Here is a 14,011-nt window from a genome sequence, read left to right as displayed (position 1 = left end):
CCCCCATCCTGAGTCAGGACGCTTGTCTTTATTTGCCTTTCATCACAGCTGCAATTTACACTGATGGTGTTCTGAAACCATCTCCCGTTTCCCCAGGCAACCAGATCTTACAAATCTGCTTGAGGGCCACTGGGTCCTGGTGAGTCTGTACCATCTGAACCCATAGGTCTTCACCTCTGTCCAACAGTCTGGTGGTCACCTAAGTATTATATGCTGATGTGGCTTAATCCCTTCCATAATCCAGAAAAGGAGTTGATTTTAGTGTGGCCTTTCTTAGGTAAGTCATTAAAACGAGTGACACAACCTTTTCCTTAAGAAGAAACTCTAAGGGGACAGCATGACTCTATCTTGAGATGGCTCTTACATTCCAAACTCAATTGGTTTTAATTGGGCGTAGGGTTTAGGGGAAATTTATCTGATTCTCTTATCCCTGAGGCTTTTCGATTCTTATTAGTGGAGCTTATTAACTCTTCCATGAAATGCTGTATTTCCTGTATCTTAGCCTGCAGAGTTACAATTCATCATTCCTAGGTGGTAACAATTCCCCTGTGAAATGACTGAAGAGTCCAGTTCTCTGATGCCAGGCGCACAATGGTCTTCTGGAACCTTCTGCCACAGGATGGGAGAGGCTATGACCATTCAGCAAGGACTTGGGAAGGAAGCTAAAAAGATTCACATACTGGGTTGTACTCCACGCTCTTCTTTCCAGGACTTAAAGGATGTCACATGGGCCACTGGGTTGGCCTGCCATGGCCTCTGTGATTGACACGTATCTTTTCTGGGATTCCAGAGAAAAGAGGGTTTCAGCCCCTCCCCCCAAGGGCCAAGGAAAGCGAAACTGCATCCCCGCGCACCACATTTTGGAAAATCCACGAAGGACCTCCTCTGCTGAGAGCCCTGGGAGTATCAAATGGCAACATTTTGTATTTAAGGGACGTTGACATTTAGGATTGAAAAAGGAATTTGGATTGCTAAATTAAAAAAAAAAAGTCAATGTGATTCCAAATTAAAATACGGTTGTAAATTCAGTCAGCCACACGTCTTGCTCATCCCCTGGGAGGAAGATGAATCGCTTCTCACAGGGGAATTCATGTTCTCGATGAGGAGTTTAGTCACGGGCTATTCCTATTTCTGTCCACGCAGCTCTGGCTAATTTGGGTCAGCTTTGTGTATAAACATTTGCTTACTTAGAGCTCAGGAAAAGATCCTAAGATAAGAACAGACCTCCTGCGGTGGTCCCCTGCCTCTAACCTCCTGCCTCCAACAGGGACCCGGAAAAAAGAAAAAACAGGCTGGAGAGCTGTTGACAATCTATTCGGGAGAGGAGCCTGGGGCTGGTGGCAGTTCTGATGGTGGAGGCGGGGCCTGCCTTCTCTCCTCTGGCTTGGAGGGGAGAACCCAGCTCCTCCTCCGGTGTACGGGTCAGGACCAAGAGGCTGCATCCAACAGCTGGTGTTCTGGGGCAGCAGCCGGGGCAGTGGTTCCCAAAGTGTGGCCCTGGACCAGCATCTTTGGCATCATCTGGAAACTTGCCAACAGTACCAATTTTCAAGCCCCACCCAGATCTACAGGGGCTGGTGTGCAGGGATGACCCAGAGGGAGGATAAGGGGAGGAGGGACGTGGGAGGGGGGTTCAGGAAGAGGAACTCATGTACACCCGGGGCGGATTCATGTCAATGTATGGCAAAACCAACCAATATAATATTGTAAAATAATTAGCCTCCAATAAAAAAAAAAAAGAATCCAAAGCTTGGGTGAGAGGTGGAGGGACAGAGGGTCTGTGTTTGGACAAGCCCCTCAGGGGGATTCTGGTTCTCTGGCATTTCCATGGCAAGTAAGTCCTGATCTGTAGATGGGAATCAGAGGTACTTGGGAATCAGAGACTTCAAAAAGGGGTGCCTGATGTCCATGACTAATTTCTCAGTATTTCAAAGAGCTGAAGAAAAAGGGTGTGTTTGTCCAGAGAAAGGCTGCTTAGTTTCATGAAAATGTCACTTTTCATAGTTGCTGCCTAGAAGCAGAACAACTTGGTTTAGAACTGCTTGTTCTCATCAAAAAGCACTGGCTGGTAAGTTTATATGTCATTAATTAATCAAAGACAGATATATGGATAATAATTCATATATATAGGGGTTTGGGGGGAGGAAGACAAAACTGATTTAAATACAAGCTCTGCAGTAGTCATGGGTATAATTAAAGAAGTCTTGGGTGACTAAAGTTTTGGGAGCCATCCCTCTGAGTTCTGTCCTTGCTTTGCCATCTATTTCTGGTGCCGCCTTGAACAAGTCTGAAAGTCTTCCCATGTTCTCAGTTTCCCACTTGCAAACAGGCTTAGCAATGCTTGTCCTCTTGACTATGATTTTTTTTGGGGGGTCATGCTCTGTGGCATGGGGGATCTTAGCTCACTAACCAGGGATTGAACCTGCACCCTCCTGTATTGGGAGTGCAGAGTCTTAACCACTGGACTACCAGGGAAGTCCACTGGCTTTGCTTTTAAAGACAAATTGGACCAGGAATATTTTTCTTCCAAACAAATGGAATCCATCCTATGCACGTGTGGTTAATACTTTGGAAACTGTCTCATCTCTTTAGGGTAGCAACAGATGGCTCGTTCAGGACCCAAAGGATAGTCTCAGGGGGTCTGAAAAGATTGCCTTTTCCCAATGGAACTTTGTAATATTACAGCCTGGCTTGCATGCTTAGGGAATTCAATGCCTTCTACACGAATACTCCAGAATTTCTCAGAAGGGTCCGCAGATACATTCACGTGATGCCTGCATTACTAGTTCACTAATTTCTAAGGAGCAAGGAACGAGAAAATAGAAGGAAAGGGTTGGGAGAAATAGAGAAGTTAGGATTTTGGACCCAAATGGGCTTGGTATGAAAACCGAGGAGGCTTTTTTCTCACTCCACATTTGAGATGTTAGGAGGGAGGGAAGGGGGACAGATGAAACCCTTGTGCCGTGTTCTGCTCAAACAGCCAACAGTGTGGGGGTGGGGGCGGTGCTGTGGGGAGAAGCCAAGTCAGATGAAGGCACTGAGGAAAGGAAGGAAGACTCTGCCCCGCCAACTTCTCAAAACTATCAAGAAGCTGCGTGTGTTGTGGGTGCAGGAACCGGCCCATGACACCTCTCGCTATTCAGGAGGAGGACCACAGAATTCAGGGATTTACCAAGGCTTTGCCGTAAGTATGTGGCTGCGGAGGCCTGGATTAGTCTGCAAAACAAATAAAGGCAGCACCATTCACACACAGCTCATTGTGTCTTTCCATTCATCGACATCCATCAGACCACGGAACCAAGCTGCCCAGATGCTTCTTTCTGGCCAGCGGGGCTTTCTTTGAGTCTCGGCGGAGAAGTCACAGCCTCTTGGGCGCCCCCTGGGCTTCTATAATCGACTTCAGTTTTCTAATGCCGTTTTCTGGATTCCAGGAGAATCAACTCAATGTTCCTGCTTCTCTGCCCTGAATTCAGAGAGATCAGCCCCAGTGTACTAGCAGAAGGAGAGAGAAAGTCATTTCTTTCCTTCAAGTCTCCCAGAAACCCTCTCCATGTTGTGGTGAGACGTCGTCCAATATTGTTAACAGGCATAACTAAGCAGGAGAATTGGGAGAACATTCTAGACGGTAAGCTCTTTGAAAGAGAATTCACGTCTAACTCCTTTGTGTTCCATGGGGCCTTTCTCCCAACAGATGGTCAAAATATCTACTGAACTGCTCTATGACTTTTTTTTTCACTGAAAACTCAGAGCTGATTCTCTTTCTGCACTAAGACTTCTGAAGGTGTTGGAATAAAACAGTATTTAAGATTCAACTCAGGATATATGTGTTAGTCACTCAGTCGTGTCCAACTCTTTTGTGACCCCATGGACTATAGCCCGCTACGCTCCTCTGTCCATGGGATTCTCCAGACAAGAATACTGGACTGGGTTTCTGTTTCCTTCTCCAGGGGATCTTTCCCACCCAGGGATCAAATCCAAGACTCCTGCTTTGCAGGCAGATTCTTTACCATCTGAGTCATAGCATTTACCCTCCAACCCAGGAGACTGGTGCCCAAAGAGAAGAATGTAGTGGAGAAAACCTGCGTGAGAAATGATGACCAGACCTGAGCCTGCCCACGGGCGTCCAGGAAGGAATAGAAGGTTGGGCTGTGTCCCAAAACAAGAAAAAAATAAGAGAACCCTGATGTCCTCTTGCAGCCTTGAGCCTGATGGGGATGGTGGCAGAGCCATGCTTCTGAATTCCAGTTGACAGTGACAAGTAGGCAATTTAAAACTTTCCTCTTGAGATTCAGAGGTGGGATTCTGGAAGGGAGTCTGAACCATAAATTCTTAAAGTAAGATTTCTACTCTAATGTCGAGAGGCTAGATCACTCAGGTTTCACAACTCTTTTGAAAATGTGAATTCCTTGATACTATAAATGTGAAAGCAATCTTAGAAGCCAGCCTGGGGGTGTACTTCTGGCTGAAGGCACTTTTGTACTGTTTAAAGGGGCTCTCTGCTGGCTGCTACTCCAGGATCAAGAGATGCAGGTTTTGGCCTCAGCTGCTGCAACAGGAGGGGACTGCAATTTCTTCTTTTTGCAATGGGCAATGGCCTTGGGTCAATCTAACGTACAACTCAAGACTAATTCTGTCCAAAGAGAGAAGGTATTTCTGTGAACAAACTAAAACCAGCAGGGCTACCTGGTAGTAACAGAAGGACAATGAATGATTCACCTGGCCAGCAGCTCTCCACTTGAGAAATTTATAACAGGTTTGAAAATTCAGGGGCTGCAGTTATTTCCGGTGTTATGGACAATGTGAGGCCGTGTTATCATTTTACTGTGCGGGCATTTAAAGTCTCGCGGTTCAAGTTTGTAAACAGGACCGCTTCGGGCTCTGGCTTTGGGATGTTTGAAGCATCTCTGAGGCCTCTCCAATCTCAGTTTCATGAAGGTTAAAGACAGTGAGACGTGGACTAGGGCAGGGTTTTCAAACTCTGCTTGAAGAGGACCCTGGGGAAGAGAAACAGGGTTATCTAAGAGGGGTGAGGGGGACCGAGTGAGTGGGGCAGAGGCCCCTGGCCCTGTTCCAGCCAGTATATATATGTGTGTGTGTGTATATATACACACATAACACACAATGTATTTAACTATTAAAAAACACCAAAAATCATCAAATTAGGTGATCTCCAATGACTATCAGCTTTGCTTCCCTCCGTTCTACTCACTTTCTTCCTCCTTTCCTCTTTTCTTCTGTTTCAGAAAATTCAAATGATAGAAGACATAAAAAGCACGGGAAATAGAACCAGTCCCACCTTCTGTGTTTCTTTTCACCTTTCCCCCTAAAGTCTTGAGCCTCTACAAAGTACAGCTGTGCTCACGGTGGTCCCACAGCGCCCAGCGTACCACCCTGCAGAGTTTGGGTCATCATGAAATATGTTGAATCTGATTGAGTAGAAAAGACCCAGAGACTGTGAGTTCCTGCTTCCTTCTCTGGAGCACCTGCCTTTACACACGTGTGCCTGGTGGTGGTGGGGTGGCTGAGTAAAGAGATGGGTGTTTAAGCTCTGGGTCAATGGGGCTACCATCTGGGCTCCCCATCTCAGCAGGTGCAGAGGCTTGTCTGGGTCTGGCTTCCCCAGAAGTACTAAGTCCCTGAGATCTAGGAGTTGGGCCTGCACTGGGCTGGGTGTACCTGCTGTAGCTTTGACAATTTTCTACAGCAGAAATGACACCCTTGGAGAGGAGGTGGCTGAAGACTATGGGAAACTGATGCTGCTTAATCTACCGTTCTCATTTTGCTGAATTAGAAAGGAAACATCACCGCATGACTCATAGGACTTTCCCCAGCAACTGTCTTCAAGACACAATGGGCTATGGGTGCAAAATTTCTGTTAAGCTGTATTTCATTAATATATACACTATCTGATTCTGGAAATCCTGGAGGAAAGTGAAAAAAAGTGAAAGTATTAGCGACTTAGTCATGTCCAACTCTTTGCGATCCCATGGACTGTAGCCCATCAGGCTCCTCTGTCCATGGGGATTCTCCAGGCTAGAATACTGGAGTGAGTTGCCATTCCCTTCTCCAGGGGATCTTCCTGACCCAGGGATTGAACCTGTTTCTCCTAATCTGCAGGTAGATTCTTTACCATTTAAACCACTGGGGAAGCCCCACACTATCTGATTCTGGAAATCCTGGAGAACAAAATATTCTATTTCCTTTGGACCCTACTCTGCAAATGGACATTTAATTTGCATACCTTACATAGGGGTGTTATGTAAAAATGTGCCATCAGATTCATTCCTGTTTTTATTAGGTGTCTTATTTCTGAAATTTAACTCCAGAAACTTCAAAAAAATTTTTTTATTCTCCTCCAAATGGCAGCTGCAAGACCCAGGTTTGCATTATTTAAACATGTAGGTTAAACTTTAAATCAGTTGTGAACAGCTTGACCAAAGGTACTGGGTACCTTGAGTAAAGGTTCTGGGTCTCTCTACTTCCATTGCTTTTCCAGAATTAAGGGAAAGAGATGCCCACGAAGGATTGCTGTTGTTATTGTTTAGTTGCCAAGTTGTGTCCAACTCTATGGGATCCCATGGACTGTAGCCAGCCAGGCTTCTCTGTCCTTGGGGTCTCCTACACAAGAACACTGGAGAGTCTTGCCATTTCCTTTCCAGAGGATCTTCCTGACCCAGGGATCAAACCCAAGTCTCCTGCATTGGTAGGTGGGTTCTTTACCTCCCACCAGGGAAGCCCCCATGAAAGAATTGATTATTTTAATACCACTGAAACTGGACGTATACATCTTATATTTGAGGGCATGTAGTAGAGACTGTGGTCTGCTGAGAGGATCCTGGTGGATCTACACTTGTCTACACTCCACTGTTAGTGAATCGTTCTTCTAGATGGTGGTTAAACAGATTCAATTCTACACCTTTACAACAGGATTCACAAATAAGACTGGCCTGCTTGACTTGGAGAGCAAATGTATCTATCTGACATGAAGCCTGTAGACTTTGGGTCTCTCCTGTGTTTTAACACCTGCCTTGCTGGGCTGGCTAAGATGAAACAGGACGCTTGTGCCTCTGGTATCTCGTTCTAACTGTACATTTGATCGAAGCAGTCTTTCAGTTGCAGGGTGAGATCTTTCTTTTGCGCTTAGCAAATCGCTAAAAAAAGTTGCTCTGCCATAGGTCACCTGCTGTTTATTCTTTGTAGGGCTGAGCCATGAACAAAGAACTTCATCTGAATTCCCAAAGGAAAGAGCTTGAAGTATTCTTAGTTCTTTTCCGTTTTTGAAGCACCGACTATACTTAAAATGTTTAGACTTTGGATCACAGGGCACCAAGGTTACTAACGGTAGGACATTCAATCAAGGGCAAATGCTTGCTTGTTGCATGCTTAACTATGAAGTCACAGTTTGGACAAGGACCTGGATTTCTGCAGGAGTCATTATGGATTTTGACTTTTAAAATTTTAATTAAAACATTAAAAATTTTAACTTCTCCAGGAAGAAGTTAGAAAGTGTGACCTAAAGGAGCTTACACGGTGATTCCATTTATTTGGTACTTTTCCTGTTTTTATAGCTAACCAGAAGGTAGCTTCAACTGCTATACTTGAAGTTTTCAAGGTAGGAAATTTCAAATATACCTTCCCAAAAATAGGATAATCCTTCTTCTTTGACCCAAATGATGGCCAGTAATTCAACGTTATACCATTTATACTAGAATGGTATTGCTGCTCATTATTCCAGAAAGGAAGCAAATGACAATATTCAATTAACTGGGAACTCAAGTACTCAAACAAGAGTGAAACCGAGGAGATGAGATAAAGATGATACAATTGATGCTTCCAGGAAAAACAGTGATTATATCCAATTCTAAAGATAGGAGAGGTAGGTGGAGGCCCATAGAATTGTGTTTGTCTTGTAATCAAATACACTACATTAGAATTTTAGGTACAACCTCTGTGAGTAAAGGGAAGCCCTGGCAGGTGAGCAGCGTTTGGGACAAAGCCTCTAAGGTCTGGGATTCCTGCTGACCCGGAGTCCGTGACGATCTGCAGAGACTGATCGATGAAATCGGATTATGACCTCTGAGGTGCTTTCCAGCTCCCAAATTGCACGCCCCGCTGCCACCCCCATATAGACCAGTCCATAAGAAACAGAGCTACTCACGTGGTACGATGCCTTGGTTAGCCAGCTGTTCTTGGGTCCTTCTCTGTTGGAGTCGTAACTGTAAAACTTAGAAAAGGAAGTGTTAGTATGTGAGCTAGGCTAAGACTGATTGCGATCACTTGTATTTGCCTCGTATCATTTTTTGCCTGATCATTCTTCTCATATTATTTCTAGAACAGTTCTGAAAGTCTGAAGTATGTGAAGGACACTTGCATTTTGTTGTAGGCATGGACAAGAAAGAATGAGAGAAGCTGAGGGGTTGCAGGGTTTTCCAGCAAGCAAGTGACCACCAGAGACTAGAAGCCTAATCTCCTGTTTGAAGTGAACATTATTTTCTGTGTCACACTCTGTCTCCCCCTGCTAAGCTACCTGGGAGATGAATGCCATCAAATGCTGCCATGATTTCAAAACAGGAGACAGGGCAAAGAAATTTTGGTCTCGAAAGTGTCATCTGGGTGCCTGGGTGGATAACTCTGGGCAAGTTGTTCAACCTCTTTGACCCTCAGCTTTTTCATTTGTAAATGGGAACAATGCCCTGTGGGATTGTTATACTTTGATTAAAACATGTATGCAGGTTACTTAGCACAGTGCCTGGTACCATAAGTCATCAATAAATCGTAGTATTGGGACTTCCCTGGAAGCCCAGTGGCTAAGACTCCACACTTCCAATGCTGGCGGCCCAGGTTTGATCCCTGCTCAGGGAACTAGATCCCTCAGGCTGCAACTAAGACTTTGTATGCCACAACGAAGCTGGAAGACCCCACGTGCCACAACTGAGACTTGGCACAGCCACATAAATAAAAGAAATAAATATTAAAATAATAAATGGTACTATTATGAGCACCTCGAATTCACCTAGAAATTCAGAGAAGGGCCAGTGGAGTCATGCTTTGGTTAGAAAATGTAAAACACTATAAATTGTACAAATATAAATTATGGAACTTTCTGTTACTATCTGCAGCACAAGTAGATTACATATATATCACATATAGTTATGTATGTAAGTGGTTACATATATGATATATATTATGAGTGTAATATTTATGATTTCCTTCTTCTCTTCTCACTTAACCCCCTAAAAGAATCTATCTTTGGACATATACATTTTCTCAGGGAGATTCAGAGTTTGCCATCTTGATTCCTGGGTTTAAGCTGCTCAGGATGAGAATAGAAAGAGCAGAAATTTTCAAAGATAGGGACTGGTTTGATCACCTTATAATGAAAAGAGAGAACAAGCATTGCTTTTATGAAGAGAAAATTAGAATGGAGAGAAGAAAAACGCAAAGGCTATACAGCTGTCTTTCAAGTTCATTCACTATTCCACAGTGAGGCTTCAGAGCAAATGCAGTCATAACATATACTGAGACGAGCTTCCCTGTTGTCTCAGTGGTAAAGAACCCACCTGCCAATGCAGGAGACACAGCTTCGATCTCTGATCAGGGAAGATCCCATATGCTATGGAGCAACTAAGCCTGTGCCACAATTATTAAGCCTGTGCTCTAGGGCCTGGGAGTTGCAGCTACTGAGCCCTAGAGCCCGTGCTCCACAATAAGAAAAGCCACTGCAATGAGGAGTGGCTTGCAATGCACACCACAATGCACTGCAATGCACACCACAATGCACTGCAATGCACACCACAATGCACACCACAATGCACTGCAATGCACACCACAAGGAATAGTAGTCCCTGCTTGCCACAGCTAAAGAAAAAGCCTGTGTAATAAGGAAGACTCAGCACAAAAATATATAAATAAATAAACATAAAAAAATAAGGTATTCTGAAAGAGTAATGAAGACAAGTAATTTTTAAAGGTGTCGCTATGGGTTTTGAACTGGCTTCTCGCCAACCTTCATGGGAGAGACCAATGCTGCTGAATTGTTATCAGTTCCTTTCGAAGGCTAGATAGACTGTGCTTCACTGCACAGTCTCATGTGACTCCATCTTAGGACTGAACACACAAAATAGAATCAAATGGAAATACAAGATTTACTGTAGAATATCTGAAGTAAAAATATTTACCAAAAGGCCTAAAAAAAGAATGAGTATCAAGTCAGTACACTTGAACACAGAGCAAACTGAAGAAGAGACAGAAAATGATGAAAAAAGTGTTCAATACATCTGTGTCTCTTTTGCTGTCTCGTATACAGGGTTATCATTTGCATCTTTCTAAATTCCATATATATGCGTTAGTATGCTGTATTGGTGTTTTTCTTTCTGGCTTACTTCACTCTGTATAATAGGCTCCAGTTTCATCCACCTCATTAGAACTGATTCAAATGTATTTTTTTTAATGGCTGAATAATACTCCATTGTGTATATGTACCAAAGCTTTCTTATCCATTCGTCTGCAGATGGACATCTAGGTTGCTTCCATGTCCTGGCTATTATAAACAGTGCTGCAATGAACATTGGAGTACATGTGTCTCTTTCAATTCTGGTTTCCTCGGTGTGTATGCCCAGGAGTGCGATTGCTGGATCATATGGCAGTTCTATTTCCAGTTTTTTGATGATTTGGGAGAATGGCATTGAAACACGTATGTTGTCATATGTGAAACGAATCACTAGTTCAGGGTCAATGCATGTTATAGGATGCTCGGGGCTGGCATGCGGGGATGACCCAGAGGGAGGATAAAGGGAGGAGGGAGGTGGGAGGGGGGTTCAGGAGGGGGAACTTATGTAAACCTGGGGCGAATTCATGTCAATGTATGGCAAAACCAACCAATATAATATTGTAAAATAATTTACCTCCAATAAAAAATAAATTAATTACTAAAAAAAAAAAAAAGTGTTCAGATCCTCAGGTTCCTGTGCCCCAGTATCAAAAAGTCTGTTAACAACACCAGCTCATTCAGTTTAGTTCAGTTCAGTTCAGTCACTCAGTCGTGTCCAACTCTTTGCAATCAAATGGACTGCAGCGTGCCAGGGTTCCCTGTCCATCACCAACTGCCAGAGCTTGCTCAAACTCATGTCGGTCGAGTCAGTGATGCCATCCAACCATCTCATCTTCTGTCATCTCCTTCTCCTCCTGCCTTCAATCTTTCTCAGCATCAGGGTCTTTTCTAATGAATTGGGTCTTTTCTAATGAGTCAGCTCTTTACATCAGGTGGCCAAAGTACTGGAGCTTCAGCTTCAGCATCAGTCCTTCCGATGAATATTCAGGATGGATTTCCTTTAGGATTGACTAGTTTGATCTCCTTGCAGTCCAAGGGACTCTCAAGAGTTCTCTCCAACACCACAGTTCAAAGGCATCAATTAGATCATTAGATCTACTTGATCTATATAATTGATTTATGTATAATAATCGGCTCACTAGAGTCCCAGAAAGAGAGCAGAAAAATAAATAATTGCCACAACTCCCCAAATTTGGTGAAAAACAGAAATTTACAGATTCAGAAAGTTCAGCAAGCCCCAAACCAGATATAGTCACAGAAAAACCACACTTAGATTCATCATAATCCAATGGTTGAAAACCAAAGAGAAGGAGAAAATCTTGAAAGTAGCCAGGAAAAACAAAACATTACATAAAGGAAAACATTGATTTAAATAACCACAGACTTCTCAGCAGAAATCACAGTCCAGAAAATAAAACAAAATGAAAACCAAACAGAAAACTATCAACCCAGAACACAGAATATCCTCTAGGAATGAAGGTGAAATAAAGATAGTTCAAGTAAAGGAGAAAATCAGATAATTTGTTTGCTAGCAGACTTGACTACAGTAAATACTTAGGGAAATTCTTCAGGTTGAAGGGAAATGATATCACAAGGAAATCAGGGTATTCAAGAATGACTAGAGTATGTCAGAAATGGTAACTAGCTGGGTAAACTGTAAAGACTGTGTTCTTCTCACTAGCTAACCGAAGCATTGCTTGTCGCCCAGTGCCCTTGGCGTTGCCCCTCTTGTCACCTGGGAGCTTTTGTAGTCCTTCTCTCCAGTGAAGGACTGGTGGGCAGGCTGTCAGTTCAGCACTCCAAGCCTAGAGGGAAAGGCCAGACAGCCAAGGGCAGGCTGATCCTGGCAGTGGCATTTGTCCCTGGGAGACTTCTTCTCCGGGTCTGGCAAAGCTCCAAGGCTAGAGGTGGGGATTGAATGACCACATCCCTTTCTGTGCCGGCTTCCTGCTGCACCTGGGAGAGTCCTGACACTGGGCCAAAACTGTACCACCAGTGGCCGGCACCTTTGGACACAGCTGTCCTTAGCTACTGCCTGGCCTCCATCCCTGATGGTCTCTCTGTGCTTCACTGCCCTCCCTGCTTTCAGCTTGCTGTGGTCATCTGTGTCCCCAGAGCCCTTGGCAAACCTCCACTGCTCCACTGTAGCTAAAAATACTCTGAGCAGAGGGTTGTTTTCCAGTCCAAGTCTAACCCCTGCTCCCAGGTCCAACCAGCTACACACTGCAGGGATCCATGAAGTTCTCTCTTCGCTTCATTTGAGGCCATATGGTTATCTTAGGGAGGTGAAAGAGAGGGAGTTCTTGATGTCTTTTCCACATCATCCCAACGTGTTCTCGTATGGTTTTGGCATTCAGGTGTCGATCTGTTTTAGCTTTCAGAAACAAAGCAATTTTTTTTCTCTAGTTTTGCATTCTTCTGGTCATCATTATCAGAATTGAAAGTCCTGTGTTTAGACTCAAGTTGCTTCTTTTTTTTTTAAAGTAAGTTTCTTTATTAAAAAAATAAAAATCACTACAGTGTTATATTTAAGGACAAAATGTGATCATCAAAAACAATGTGATATGTCCCCCGGATGTTAAAATAAAGCATGGTGATTACTGTGACCAATTTGAGTTAGGCAATATTTATGTAATTCTAGAAATTTCCATAAATCGCCTAGGAACCAATAAGTAGATCTGAGAAGATATTAAGTTTAGAACAAGAAGGAATCTTCAGTACATGCTGTTCTTTTCTACACAATACTGAGATTAGTGATTTTTATCTAATCATAAAAATATCAGCTCTACTATATTAAATTCTCTTCAAGACTGATATTAGCCCAACTTAGTTTTCTTGGTGGAGAAGGAAATGGCAACCCACTCCAGTATTCTTGCCTAGAGAATCCTGTAGACAGAGGAGCCTGGCGGGCTGCTGTCGATGGGGTCGCACAGAGTCGGACACGACTGAAGCAACTTAGCAGCAGCAGCAGTTTTCTTGGTACAAACACAGATGTTTATACCAATCAAGTTGCTTCTTTATTCAGAAGTTCTGGGCTCTCAACTCTGATTTTCTCATCTGTCTGGCTTTTCCTGTCCCAGTTCTACACTATTTGAATTATTCTAGACTTAAGCATAGATGTTCATGCCTGGTAGTGAGGATCTTATATCAACCTTCTTTTATAAACGTGTCTTGACTACTCTAGCCTGCTTTCCCACCCGCCCCTGCCCCCCAAATGAATTTTAGGATGTGAGTAGCAAGTTCTGCCATCCCCTCAAGAACCTACCTCTCTGGAAGCAGAGGGGATCCATTCCTTTAATATTCTATAATTATAAGTGTGAACCCTAATCAGCCAGGGAAGCGTTATCCTGTTTAAGATTATTGAAGAATTTATAGAAACTTCAGGGTCAAGGACAGTGCAAGACCAGGAGTATAGGTTCTCTGAATGCAGCTGGGATTGAGACTGGGAACCCAACTCAAGAATGGGAGCTAGAAGTGCTATTCACAGTAGCCAATATATGGGGATAACCTAAATGACCATCCACAGATAAATGGATAAATAAATCTGTGGTATCCACACACAATGGAATATTACTAAGCCACGAAAAAGAATGAAAGACTGCCATTTGCAGCAACATGGGTGGACCTGGAGATGGTCACACTAAGAGAAGTAAGTCAGAAAAAGGCAGATAGCATATATCA

The 14,011-nt window shown here is 43.6% G+C and overlaps 1 protein-coding gene across 2 annotated transcripts in view; it reads right to left on the bottom strand.

Moving 5' to 3' along the window:
- The window catches only part of MYOCD (myocardin), a 52,375-nt gene extending 49,165 nt beyond the window's left edge, over nt 1–3,210 (bottom strand). For both annotated transcript variants that reach the window (XM_088828913.1, XM_088828914.1), the window contains exon 1: nt 3,173–3,210. The gene's annotated coding sequence lies outside the window, so the exon portion shown is untranslated. The remainder of the gene's footprint in view (nt 1–3,172) is intronic.
- Between the last annotated feature and the right edge of the window lie 10,801 nt (nt 3,211–14,011).

Source organism: Moschus berezovskii, chromosome 20 (genome assembly GCF_049115385.1).
Source record: "Moschus berezovskii isolate FMDL1 chromosome 20, NW_MosBer_1.0, whole genome shotgun sequence".
Lineage (NCBI taxonomy): Eukaryota > Metazoa > Chordata > Mammalia > Artiodactyla > Moschidae > Moschus > Moschus berezovskii.
This window is presented reverse-complemented; position numbering and strand designations above follow the sequence as displayed.